Below are 15,442 nucleotides of genomic sequence, written 5' to 3'. Positions count from 1 at the left end.
ATGCCACACTTGGGCGACCTATGCTATCCACAGGCCTCCGATAATTATCTCTCCCACATTACCGGTCCCCCCTGGGCTTAAACGCCGAGATGGTAGGCACTGCATCCCGTGGAGATAGGCCGAGTATGTAGTAAGTAAAAGCCTTTTTGGGTTTATGCGCGCTGATGTGTTTTAAACGCTGCCCCCGCCCCTTCTTTTTCCATCTTTTCTGCAGGTCACTTCGGAACGTCGATTAAAGTACGGAAAAATGGTGACTTAACGGCCGATGGGATGGGAAAAAGGGTTTGAATATGGTGCCTATACACGACGGGCAAACAATGACTATGTCTCTCTCTGAACCCAGCGCTTTGGAGGGCAGCCTGAAGCAGAAACTTGACGGGTTATTACAGGATGACAAAATATGACTTCGCTTGGCACCCCGAATAACACAACCAAGAATGACGTGCACCAATGAATAAATTCCTATGTTTAACTAAATAGGGAAAGTTTAAGGAATATTCCGAGGTGAGGTTTACCCAAGTACCCTCCGTCTGGAGGACTAGGAATGTTGCCAATGTTTAAGATTTACCACCTCCTTCTCGCACCCTCATAGACATCAAACTCAAAGCTGCCTCATTGTTCTCCCGACTGACACCTACCGTTGCCTCAGCCTGGAAACCCATTCGCTAAAAATGATTCGAAGATCCCCCCTGAGTATTAGCCCGACCAGGTTAGTTCCCGACCAATTGGCAAAGGTGTAAGTATTTGCAACCAAAGCCACCAGTGAAGGCAGCCGACGATAAGAGAGAAGAAAAAGGTAAAAAGAGCTCAGCCCCCAGATGAATTAAGTAGGATGCTAAGGATGCGCAGCATGCAGGAAGAGATCTTTTTGGCCAGCAACTGTTCTATGTTTTGTCTTGGATTTTTGTATATAATACATGTACTGTCTCCCCCCGCCCGAGTTTGTGTGTACGTAATGTATGGATCTACGTCGTCCCTCTGCCTGTGTTTCCATATTACTTGACCCCTGCTGTTCTGTGTTGTGTGCGCACTAAATGGCCTATTATTGTACATGTCTCTCTCTCTCTCTCTCCCTCTCTCTCTCTCTCTCTCTCTCTCTCTCTCTCCATGTCGTACGTGTACCGAATGGTTCGTTTAGAGTGCGGACGACTCTCTCTCCGAGGGTCCCCCTGTTCCGTCTTCCCTTGTGTGGTAACGTTGTGCCCCACCGGCACAAACCTAATTGGGTCTCTTCGAACACAAAGGTGTTCGGCAAAATTGACTGGAACTAAAACGATTGTAACTTGCCATATTACTGTCGGTGGGAGTCTGACTTCTCTCCACATACGTCACGAATGAACGCCAAATAGGCTTACGAATTCAGTGGAAATGCCCTCCTACATACTCCATAGTGATGACTTCTGACTGTGACCGATGAACCTATCCCCCAACTACTTAGGATTGGGGGCGGAATTGAGATGTATAAATGTCTTCTCCTGCCAGTTTTCTGAAACTTGTTTTGTACCTATTCAAAGATACACAAGCACCGGAGGAGAGGTGCTGGACGTGACGCACAGCCTGGCCACAGATCATGAAGCACGTGTGACCTTGACCTAAGGTGGAATCGCAGAGCAACGAGACGCGGGACGAGGCACCACTCTCGAACTCGGAAGATGAAAGGATGTAGGGCTGCCTTGAAGCCCTCGATCTGCTCACCCACTCGTGCCTGAAGTCCCCGTCCCTTTGAGCCCGACTGATGGGCCTGCCTGCTCGTTATCCTTTGCTCCCTTGGTCCCTTGGTGTGTTCAAAGATCTGATCCCACTCCGCCCTCTCTTCCCTCGATTATCCAACAACACCACCTTTTTCCGTATGAATCTTGACTCAGAAAAGAAGAACAGCATTTAGATAGAGTAGGGTTTTGCCATGGAAGAAGAAAGACACGCAGGTGCCCAGCATGAGGCACCCCTGAGAAGATTAGTTAGGAGACAGGACTGTGATCTAACAGCAGAGGACTGATCGCACCCTGCAACGCGTAAGGATGGATCCGAGCTGGACCTATAGCTCCACCGCCGGTGCTCAACAGCGCCAACGAAAGAAGACGGACTACTAGAGCCTACCCGTGATGGCTCGCTGCTAAAAAGACACTGTGATGAAAACCCCCTTTCTGAACTTTCTACCCGCCCCCTTGACTAATTGCTTGTATCGAACTGAATTCCTCCCTCAACCACTTTGTATTGCTTTCAAAATGTTTCATCGGTCACTCATGTATTTAGTTTTCCAAAAGTTTCATATAGCACTGACAAGACCCGAAGGTATCAGAGCACTTTTTACTGTACGTTGATGTCACCGGAGAGAAAGTCAGAACATGATTCTATAATGTGTCGGAACCTTTTCTTGATTGACCCAGACTAAGTATTATGCCGATCTCTAGGCTTGTATGTATAACCCAGCAAATGTAAACTCATATGTACTACATCTCGTCTATTGCATCGAATGTACCTGGTTATACGCAATCCGCCAGTATTTACAAATGTCTTTCCATTGACCACACATGGCTATATGTACACCCCGTCAGTTGGGGAAAACACGGAAATGAACTAACTTATGTTAAAAAGCGGCGACTGTTGAAAATGGCAATGTATAGGTAAATAAGCGGCGTTCATTTGTGTTCACCATACCCCTTGCTGTAAACAGAACGAATACCGCGAAACACTGACAGCATTATCCCGCCAGCATAGACCTATGCACGCACGCAAACGACAGCCATTTTTAGGCACCATGGCCTCTCTGCCCGTTTGTTAAACCCCCAGCACCCCTCCCGCGCACACAGCTCATGCATCAACCATAAAGCCCTCTCCCTCTGCGTGACCCTGCTCTAGAAGTAACACTCCTGCTTGACCCACACCCCCCCATTTCCTCCCAGGAACACCCTTCCCCTCTGCTGACGAACCTCCCCCCCCAGCTGCACCTGGCCTCTCGACCCGGTCCCAAGTCATAAGACCAAGCCTCGTGGGAGTACACCCCCCCCTTTTTGCCCAGCATAACAAAACCGTGATACACCATCCGAAGTGCTCGATCTTATCGCCTGCCCAACCTTTGATCTGATCATCCCCTCCTGCCCTCGTGTCCTGTAGGAATGTCCGGCTGAGAGATCACACTCTCTTGTTACATTCAGGGGGGGGGGGATGACATCCGAGTGACTGGTATGGGAATAGGCCTGAAGCTGGGATTCCAAACATGCTTTTCCTACTTCGAAGTATCTTTATTGCAATAAGGAATGTTTGTGCATCATAAACATGTGTATAAAAGACGAAACCTCAGAGAAACTTGTTAGAGCACCTCCTGAAGACACTATGTGCGTGTCCGAAATGACAGGCTCTCCTCATGAGAAATAAAACTCTGTTCTTGTGTTCCTGCTGCCAGCGCCCGTCTCTTTATTTCGTAACCGTTCAAGATGGGAACTAAGTGGCGTCTTGTACCAGCAGCCTGGGCATCGGTTGTAATCTGGGCTGAATTTTCCTCAGCACGGGGTGTGATTCTCAGGGAAGAGCAGCGCATATGGGAGGAGGTTTATGGCCCATGCATGAGAGAGAGAGCGTGGGTGACCAGTGCATGGGGGAGATGCTTGCGAGGGTGGGGAGCCATGCTGAGGATCGGCAGCGTGCAGAGAGTGGGTCTGGTCAAGGCATCTAAAATGGCTGCCTTGCACGACAAAAGTGTGGCATTGGAAAAAAAGCAAGATGGCGCAGACAATGTTTATCAATACGGATTAATTTATAACAATTATTTTTAACAATATATTTACTCGCAGTGTCAAAATGGCGGTCAACACTTCCTGATTTCCTTCGAATCGAACGTTAACAGACGTCACGCAGCAAAAAAAAAAAAAAAAACGCTCATGCGCAGCCGCTGGAAGACAAGTATCAACATATATGAGCTTCCTTAACCACCCTCAGAAAACATAGGGGGTCAGGAGATACGTCTCCCGTACCCCCTTATACCCATTTCTCACATTATTTTCCTCCATCTTGTAATTTAATTAAATCGAAACACAAAATGGCGAATTCCCGTTTCGCTACCAGTTCGCGACCCGGTTCGCGAACCGGGAAGCGCTTCTTTTTATTATTTGCCCCACGGGACCCTTTAATAACCCCAACATCATTCCTAGGGGGTCAAGAGGGGTCTACCTTCCCCCTTTCATTAAATTCCCCGTTCGTTTTTCTCCTCCTCTTGTCTCTCGATCCTACCGAGAGACAAGATGGCGGCCGGTACGGACTGTTTAGAATGTTTACAGACACCGGAGAGCCAATCAGCTTCGCTTCACAAAGCTCCGTTACGCGAAAAGTACGCGAACCGGAGCGCTACCCGGGACGCTGTCACAGATATATAAATTTTTTAAAACGTTAATTTCTCAAAATCCACTGGAGCACATATATTGAGACCCAGCAAAAGCACATCGGGCTACCAGTCCCTACAATTTTGCCAAGTTTCGTGCAAATCCATTCAGCCAGTAGGTATATATATATATATATATATATATATATATATATATATATATATATATATATATATATATATATATATATATATATATATATATATATATATATTACCTACTGGCGGTCGCCAGTAGGTATATATAGTTAGGATTTTTTCTCTATGGGATTTTTGAAAATTCTATGTCTAATAACTTTGGCGTTTGTGGACGGAATTGGCTGAAATTTTCAGGAAAATGGAACATTTTGTTTCTGAGCAGCACCTGACAATTTGGGGGGGTTTCATCAAGGGGGGGCCGAGAAAAAAGGGGGGTCCCAAAACGTGTTTTTCCCATGTTAATTTCCATAGGGCGGTTGGCCTCACTTTTAGCTCGAACGGCTGAATGGATTTGCACGAAACTTGGCAAAATTGTAGGGACTGTTAGCCCGATGTGCCTTTGCTAGGTCTCAATATATGTGCTCCAGTGGATTTTGAGTAATTTAGGTTCAAAAAAAGATATATATCTGGGCGGAGCCTAACCACACATCTGATCTGATTGGCTGTCAGCACTTCATCCAAGAAGTGTTGGCAGCCATCTTGGGACCAATATACATGATAGCACCTCATTAAAAAGCATTGTAGTTAATAGAGGGTTTTAGGACTTTAGTTACATTATAAATCATTTGTTGATGGTACCATACTCGTTTTAGGAATTGTGGTGGGTTCTAAGGTGATTTTACCATGTGAAAAAACCTTCTGCTGTGATATCATGAATATTGTTTGAAAGAAAACTAATATCTCATGATTTTCCCACAGTGGTTTGGAAGGGGATCTATAAGCTAAACTGAAACCATATTTTCTGTAAATTCACATTATCTTTCTCAGTCATGTGAAAATGAAGTCTGACATTCTCAGTAAAACATGTACATCCAACAAGGACAGAGACTGTCAGTTGATTCCTTTGTGTTCTACTGCAGCCTCCTAGAGTGTTCTAAAGAACAACTAGAGCGCTAACAGTCCTACTTATTACAAAGGTATGGCACACCTGAAGCCATCTTGATTGGAATAAAGTGGTAACTCTTAAAACATTTAATTTAAAAAGAAACAACATGAGGGGGTATATTTTGCCATAGAAAGTATGATTAGTGCTGCAGAATGAAAAATTAGGGCACATTTTGAGTGACTTCTGAAATCCTTTTCTATTTCATTAAAACATTCTGACATGCAGTCTCCCAAAATGGCCACCAGAGACAAAAGAGCCCAAATGTAGCCCAAATATCACCCAGATGTAGCCCAAGTATAGCCCAATGACAGAATGTCCCAGAGTGTTCTAAAGAACAACTAGAGCGCTAACAGTCCTACTTATTACAAAGGTATGGCACACCTGAAGCCATCTTGATTGGAATAAAGTGGTAACTCTTAAAACATTTAATTTAAAAAGAAACAACATGAGGGGGTATATTTTGCCATAGAAAGTATGATTAGTGCTGCAGAATGAAAAATTAGGGCACATTTTGAGTGACTTCTCAAATCCTTTTCTATTTCATTAAAACATTCTGACATGCAGTCTCCCAAAATGGCCACCAGAGACAAAAGAGCCCAAATGTAGCCCAAATATCACCCAGATGTAGCCCAAGTATAGCCCAATGACAGAATGTCCCAGAGTGTTCTAAAGAACAACTAGAGCGCTAACAGTCCTACTTATTACAAAGGTATGGCACACCTGAAGCCATCTTGATTGGAATAAAGTGGTAACTCTTAAAACATTTACTTTAAAAAGAAACAACATGAGGGGGTATATTTTGCCATAGAAAGTATGATTAGTGCTGCAGAATGAAAAATTAGGGCACATTATGAGTGACTTCTCAAATCCTTTTCTATTTCATTAAAACATTCTGACATGCAGTCTCCCAAAATGGCCACCAGAGACAAAAGAGCCCAAATGTAGCCCAAATATCACCCAGATGTAGCCCAAGTATAGCCCAATGACAGAATGTCCCAGAGTGTTCTAAAGAACAACTAGAGCGCTAACAGTCCTACTTATTACAAAGGTATAGCACACCTGGAGCCATCTTGATGGGAATAAAGTGGTAACTCTTAAAACATTTAATTTAAAAAGGAACAAAATGAGGGGGTATATTATGCAATAGAAGGTATTATTAGTGCTGCAGAAAGAAAAATTAGGGCACATTTTGAGTGACTTTTCAAATCCTCTTCTATTTCATTAAAAAATTCTGACATGCAGTCTCCCAAAATGGCCACCAGAGACAAAAGAGCCCAAATGTAGCCCAAATATCACCCAGATGTAGCCCAAGTATAGCCCAATGACAGAATGTCCCAGAGTGTTCTAAAGAACAACTAGAGCGCTAACAGTCCTACTTATTACAAAGGTATGGCACACCTGAAGCCATCTTGATTGGAATAAAGTGGTAACTCTTAAAACATTTAATTTAAAAAGGAACAAAATGAGGGGGTATATTTTGCCATATGAATTATGATTAGTGCTGCAGAAAGAAAAATTAGGGCACATTTTGAGTGACTTCTCAAACCCTCTTCAATTTCATTAAAAAATTCTGACATACAGTCTCCCAAGATGGCCACCAGAGACAAAAGAGCCTAAATGTAGCCCAAATATCACCCAGATGTCCCCCAAGTATAGCCCAATGACAGAATGTCCCAGAGTGTTCTAAAGAACAACTAGAGCGCTAACAGTCTTACTTATGACAAAAGTATGGCACACCAGAAGCCATCTTGATTGGAATGAAGTGGTAAGTCTGAAAACACTCAATTTAAAAAGGAACAACATGAGGGGGTTAATTTTGCCATAGAAAGTATGATTAGTGCTTCAGAAAGAAAAATTAGGGATCATTTTGAGTGACTTCTCAAATCCTCTTCTATTTCATTAAAAAAATTCTGACATGCAGACTGAAACATGCACTTTGAATACCAGCAGCAGACGTCCCTGGTGAGCAGTAGCTTTACTACAGTGATCTAATGTGCAACTAGAGTGCTAACATTCAGAATTTATGGCAAATGTGTGACACATCTGAATGCCTTCTTGATGGAACTAAAGTAAACAAGCATTGAAAATGCAATAGATCTCGCCCTCGTTTAAGTTAAAGCCATTCTGTTTGTAATGAGGTGGCTTTTTAGCTTTGCTTTTATTAGTGTTTTTTCAACTTTCATGTAAATAACATGCATCTGTATGCATATAAGTATATGTATGCATGCATTTATGTTTGTATTTATATAGATATACAGATGATATATGTTTATATATGTATGTATATATATATATTCACTGAAAAAACCATAGGCTATAGACCATATATAGTTAGGAATTAGCATTTACAAAACCTTGAAAATTCACTGAAAAAACCATAGGTTATAGACCATATATAGTTAGGAATTAGCATTTACAAAACCTTGAAAATTCGCTGAAAAAACCATAGGTTATAGACCATATATAGTTAGGAATTCGTATTTACAAAACCTTATTTTACTCACACAAAACCATTGAAATTCCATATATAGTTAGTTGCACTAACTATATATCGCGCACCCGCAATCCACTGCTGATGATCTCACATATTACATCATTCATGACATGGTCAGTGACATCACTGATGACATCACTGATGACATCTCAAATGACATCACTGATGACATCTCAAATGACATCACTGATGACATCACTGATGACATCTCATTTGACATTACTGATCACATCACTGATGATATCATTCATGTGATAATACGATGAACCTCTTCAGACTCTAATATAACCTTAGATACAATCAGTGTAAACAGACACTCACAGACTGTCACTCATCCATGGAGTTACTCACACACCTAGTCAGTCATGCAAAGAATCAATCACACCTCCATTTCCTCAACTATACAGTTATACAAACTTTACTTATTCAAACATATACTAACACATATTTACTCTCTTATACAATCCCTGATACAAGTTCACAATGATCCATACAGCCACTCACACATTCACTGGCTCTTATGCACAGTTATTTATATATGTCAACTCTCACATGTACTGTGTTTTACATATGTACTTACTTTGACATGTAGCACTGAGATATCCATTCACTCACCAATACACTCATGCACACAGTCAACCGCCCATACAGCTGTTTCCACATGCACTTTTGAAACCATACATCTAGTGAATCAACTGCTCACACATCTATGCACAGAGTCATACACCTCCCAGCCACCCACACACACACTCAGTCTCCCATACAAATACTTGGGCAACCAATCAATAACCCATATAGTTACTCATGTAGCTACTTATCAACACATGCAACAGTTTACAGAACAACAGACATAATGATGCACAAATTAAGACAGTTTAGTCACTAACCCATGCACTCAGTGAGACACATTTAATCACTCACTCATACAGTCAGTCATGCACCTACTAAATCCTTCATCTAGACACTTATACATCCACTCATTCTCCAATATGTAAGACATATTTTAACTTTACAGAAACATACAGTCACTGGATGTTGTCATCAGTGATGTCATCAGTGATGTCATTTGAGATGTCATCAGTGATGTCATCAGTGATGTCACTGACTATGTCATGAATGATGTAATATGTGACATCATCAGCAGTGGATTGCGGGTGCGCGATATATAGTTAGTGCAACTAACTATATATGGAATTTCAATGGTTTTGTGTGAGTAAAATAAGGTTTTGTAAATGCGAATTCCTAACTATATATGGTCTATAACCTATGGTTTTTTCAGTGAATATATATATATATATATATATATATATATATATATATATATATATATATATATATATATATATATATATATATATATATATATATATATATATGTATATATATATATATATATATATATATATATATATATATATATATACATATATATATATATATATATATATTCTCGCAAAGCGGCTCACTTTCCCTCTGTTAGGCGCTGCAAGGTGTCTGGTCGCGTTACTCCCGCGGTCGAGCCAGACCGCTACAATTTCAACAGGTTTCCCCAGCAAGGGGCAGGTGGAGTCGCAGAAAGGAACAGGCTGCAGACGTTCTCAAGTGTTCGAATTAATTTAATGCATTAATCCTTTGGGGGTTGTAAAACAATATAGAAACCAACGCGTTTCGACAGCGTCCGCTGTCTTGCTCACGGTCAGTATACTGTGCATCGCTCAACAGTTTTAAGCAACCAACAAACAAACAACAAGATTGCCCCGCCTCCATGTGTCACATGTTCCCTGACACATATGTTTAGGGATTCTGGGACTTGTAGTCTAGCCCTTTGTTATGATTTACTGTGTATGTTAGTGATTACATGTGAGGGGTTAATTGTGTATTAATGGGGCATAGTGGCTAACTATGCGTTAGGGTGAATTAGATGTTACTAATCCTCCTAAAGCCATTGTTGGTACTGTAACCGCTTTAAACTAGGGGAGTGTGGCCCTCCAGTGGGTACAGTTAGCCATTGGACATTTTGAAACATCACTGAATAACCCTGGTATAGCCCTCCAGTGGGCATTTCACATGTGTGTTGGATTAGTGATTCAACATTATAATTAATTAATTAATTAATCAGTAGTTTAAATATAGCCCTCCAGTGGGCTTGGTATGTCATAATTCATGGCTTAATCTGTGAGTACTCGCCCAAGTGAGCTCAAAACAAAGGTGAAAACTGGTGGGGGGGTGAGAAAATTATAATTGGGGGACTAAAATGGAATTAATAGTTCATGGCAGGCGGAAATTGTAACGGAAGTCAATTAAGTTCATTTAGAGGTGTATGTAAAGTTCCTCCGATTGATTTAACCCTAATGGGGTCATAGTTCTGAAACCAAGGATATGTTTCGATTCCTTGCGGCGTAGTGTTTTTTCATTATGTCCTCCTCTGGGCGATGGGTTCAATGTTTCAATACCCCAGAAACGCAATTGCTTCCAGTCCCCATTGTGCTCTGACTCCATGTGTTTTGCAACTGCGTTGCTTCTATCTCTATGCACAGTTGCGCGAACATGTTCGAGGATCCGTTTTTTAAGTTCACAAATTGTGCTACCAATGTACCTTAGTTTGCACGGGCATTCAATCATGTACACAGTGTATCTGCTGTTACAAGTTATGCATTGATTGATTTTCCAGTTTTTTTTGTCCGGCATGGTTATTTCCTGGGTTGGTTTTGCGATTTCACAGGCCTTACAATGGTAGCACTTCACCAATCCTTTTGTTTGTAGCCAATTTTTTCTTTTTGTTGGTGGCTGGAAATGGCTGTGAACCAATATATATATATATATATAACCTACTGGCGGTCGCCAGTAGGTATATATAGTTAGGATTTTTTCTCTATGGAACTTTTGAAAATTCTATGTCTAATAACTTTGGCGTTTGTGGACGGAATCGGCTGAAATTTTCAGGAAAATGGCACATTTTGTTTCTGAGCAGCCGATGAAAATTTTGAGGGGTTCCGTCAAGGGGGGGGCCGAGAAAAAAGGGGGTCCCAAAACACGTTTTTAACATTGAGTTTTCCATAGGGCGTTTGGCCTCATTTTTAGCTCGAACGGCTGAATGGATTTGCACGAACCTTGGCAAAATTGTAGGGACTGTTAGCCCGATGTGCCTTTGCTGGGTCTCAATATATGTGCTCCAGTGGATTTTGAGAAATTAACGTTTAAAAAAACAGATATATCTGTGACAGCGTCCCGGATAGCGCACCAGTTCGCGTACTTTTCGCGTAACGGAGCTTTGCGAAGCGAAGCTGATTGGCTCTCCGGTGTCTGTCAACATTCTAAACAGTCCGTAGCGGCCGCCATCTTGTCTCTCGGTAGGAGCGAGAGACAAGAGGAGGCCAAAACGAAGGGGCAAATGTCCATAAGGGTTCATAGTAGATCCTCCCTGACCCCTTATGTTTGATGTGGAGGCTTTAAAAGGGCCCCGCGGGGCCAAAAAATTAAAAAAATAAAAATTGGTTTTTTTTCGTGGGGTGCGCCCGGTACGCATACCGGAAAGCGGTCTGGGGAGCGTACTATAAGGAAACAAGAATGATTGACTTTTAACTTATTGTACGTTTATTGATTGTTCGTTTTGTTGTTTTTTTGTTTTTTTTTTATTTACGTTGCAACATGTAGGTACCAATGCAGAGTCTAAAAATCAATAAACGCCGTCTCCTTTGTAGATATCTTGCATGTTGTTACAGAAGTTATTGTGGTATATGGAATTCATACCATAGTCTGTCTGGAAAGCCGAAACAACATGGAGGCAGGAGATGATAAAGAGATGTTAAATACACATTGGAGATAATATAGTGGAAGAAAGGAAGCAACTATGAGCAAACTTAGTATGTAACACAAAAAAGTTACATAGTATATTTAAAGTCTGATTTCACGTTATAATCAATTTGCTACTAGTTTACAATATACATATAAAAATGAATAATGTGTCAAACAATTTTTGAATTATGAAATAAAAAATTATTATTATGATTCTTTTTCAAAATTTAAAAGAAATTCTAAAAAATCATTATCATTTTTTTTTTCATTTTCCAGTAGGAAATCTACTGCTTTCACACATTGCAGAAGTTCATTGTTCCGTGAATCGTCATAGAATTCATGGTCAATTTCTGACTCTTTTTTTGTTCCTGCTTCAATTTTCAAGTTATTTTCCTGTTGTCCTTCCATTTTGTATGCTGAAAAATGAATTTTTAAAAAATATATCAGTACAGATAGGGCACTGTTGGGTTTAAGTACAGACAGGTAGTTTGGTTATTTAAACAGTGATTTTTTCGTTGGGCAGTGTATGGTATCAAACTGAAAGTAGAAATATGAAGAAAATTATCAAATAAACTCTTAGTCAATTCTGAATAATACAAGACAAGTCTAACTCCATCCATAACTAAAACAGAGAAGTCTATTTTATTCTATAAGTATTACAGAGTGATAGAATATAAATATTAGAAAATGTTTTCCTAATTAGCTAGCTTACAGTACAGAGCATACTTCAGTTTTTAAAATAATATCTTACCTTTTAAATACAACTTGAAGTTATCAGTTGAAATGTAGTGGATATGCACTTCAAGAAGTAGTAGTCAAAATGGCTGTGTTTCTCTCTCTTTCTTTATATATATTCAGGTACATAACCAATCAAATGTCATGACATAAGAGTAGAAATTGAAAGTAATATTTTAATTGGTTGTCAATTCCAACACTTCCGATATGTTTTGTGAAGTAATTTACCTCAGGGATTTTAGAGAGTTCTACATGCTAAATGGCTAAATGGAATTCCTACGAAATTTGTGAAAATGGTAGGGATTGGTATGTAGTATGAGCTAATGTTTAATTGGTGAAAGTGTCTCCAGTGGTTTTTATGTAAATTACTTTCCCACCTTTTTTGAGCGAGTGCTTGTCAGTGCGTGTCCCGGTACGCGAACCTGCAGCGTTACGGGAGTCCTCCATTTTGTGTTTCGGTAGAATTGAGATACAAGATGGAGGGTAAATAATGTTGAGAATGGGTAGAAGGGGGTACTTTAGACGTATCCTGACCCTAGGTTTTCTGAGGGTGGCTGAGGAGGCTCATGTATGTCGAGAAAAAAAAATTAATTTTTCGCGCGGTGAGCTGCCGGTACGCGAACTGGGTAGCAAACCGGGAAGCGAACATAAGTGAAAATTAGTGAAAAAAGGTACATTCGAAATTTCAAAAGAGTAAATAAAGTTAAGGTAGCTCTGAAAAGAGCTTTTGGGTTCTGTGTAAGTTCTAGGTTCTTATAAGTAGGAACCAATACACAGTCTTAAATTTAGTATGAAAACTCTGTTCCCCTCATCTGAGAAATGCACGCCATCTCCTCTGTAGATATCTTGCATGTAGTAACGCAAGTTATTGTTGTAGATAGCAACCATTCCATGGTCTTTCATGTAAGCTGAAACAGACTTATTTACATGCTTCCTCGATTTCTCAATTTGTGGGCAAAATTGATTGTACCACCTCCATTTTTGTCTTTGGCATATATTGGAATATACCAAGGCAGTTTGAGGAAAAAGTGTCATCAATTGCTCAAAGGTGTCTTTTAGGAGCATTTCCAGACCTACCCCAGTCAAAGTGCCCAAATCATTTCCTCCACAGTGCACTATTATGAGGTCAGGGTTTGGCAAATGTAAAAAGGTTTTCACCAATGGTATCAATTGGTGACATTTCAATCTTCTTCAGCCAATCCATTTGATTTCCACATTTTGTAAATTGAGGTTGTGTAAATTTCTGTTATCAGCATACCTGTGAGCCCAGTGGATATAGCTATGTCCAAGAATCCAGACTGAAAACATGGCTAGAGGAGTTTTTGCTGCAGTCAGATGAAGTGTGGGAATGAAATGGCAGTTGAAATAGTGAAGTTTGTAATTAAAAAAAACTGTGGAGTTTGAGTGCAAATGATTCATTAGTAGTGATTGGTGTATTTCAATTGCTGAAAACAGAAAGTTAGGGTGCATGGATGTGTTCTTTGAAAAATGTAATTTGAATGGTTATTTAAAAATGTTGTTATGAAACATTGCAGTGGATTAGCAGGTGTACTGAGAGTTCAGAGTTCATTTGAAACATTGTTGTGTGAACTTGTAAACATGAGAGGTCTGGCAGGCGGTAGTTGCTATGGAAAAAGGGCAGAAAGGGCAGAGGGGGGAAGGGTGTTGATTTGAAAATAGTGAGGGAAGAGTTTTGATTGGCTGACATGAGAGATATGTGTGATGAATATCAGCGTTTCAGTGCCTTTGTTGGTTCCAGCCTCTGGAGTGCATACCTTTAATTCTGCTAAAGAAAAATTGGTGTGTTTCTGAGACTGTTTTGAAATTCAAAAAGAATTTGTAAAGGTGAGTTATCGTTTCTATATTTTAGATAACGACTGGTATGCTTTTTTGCGTAAATAAGAAAGCCAGCTGTGTATTTAAAATGATGTTTTGCGTCAAGTGTTTGCATTATGCTTTCAAAGACGATTTTGAATTTTTTTATCAATTGTAATTGTAGATAATGTAAAGTATTAGTACTGACAAGGTGTGTATGTAGATAGGAGCTGTGCTGTGTTTTCAAATTATGATCAGAAAATCGTTTTTAAGGAAAAGGCATGCTTTAAAAAATTATGAGAATTTATTTACTTGTGATGTGACTCCTGCAATGCGTCGCTTTTGCGGAACAGATGTATGATGCATCTGTGTTGTTATTACCCCATGCTGCTCTACGGTGTATATGTAAAAAATGATCGTAAGTGTTGCACGGGCATTGTAAATACTCTCCTATGTGTGCTTAGCCATTTCAAGTCACTTCCCCCTGGTTCAAGGGCCTTGTAAATACGTCCCCATGTGTGTCTGGTCATTTGTAGTCACTTTCCCCGTGGTGCAAGGCCCTTGTAAATACGCCCCCATGTGTGCTTGAAAAATTTTGATTTTGATTGTTTGAGTTACATAGCCATGTTAAAAGTTATTGAAAAAAAGTTGCTAGTACCTTAAAAAAACGTTTTCATGTGTATTAGGTCATTTTAAGTCAGTTCTCCATGAATGTAGGTATATAATTGTTTTACATAAAAGGTTTAAAAACTTTTTCTGAAATCAAATGCATGCACACCAGAATTGGTATTTTACCATCAAATTGGTTTTGATGGTAAAATACTGATTCGTAAAGGCTCCTGGGACTCTGAAGAGTCTCACCTACATATGGGTGGCTTCAAATCGGTATATTTACTGATGTTTTATTTTACCGAATCGGTAAAATTACCGATTCGGTAATTTTACCGATTCCGTAATATATTGCCCCCTACATGCCAAATTTTGTAAACTGGTCGGTAACGGACGAAAATACCGTTTTTCGGCCGTTACCGACCAACCTACATCTGGCCCTTAAAGTCTTAGGGGCAGATTTATGATGGTTGTGCGCCTCTTTTGTGCTGCTGTTGCGTCACTTTTATAATGCAGGAGAGATTTACAAGATGCA

This window comes from Lissotriton vulgaris, chromosome 8 (assembly GCF_964263255.1).
Source record: "Lissotriton vulgaris chromosome 8, aLisVul1.2, whole genome shotgun sequence".
Taxonomy (NCBI): Eukaryota; Metazoa; Chordata; class Amphibia; order Caudata; family Salamandridae; genus Lissotriton; species Lissotriton vulgaris.
The sequence above is the reverse complement of the archived record's forward strand: the minus strand, read 5'-3'. Positions refer to the sequence as shown.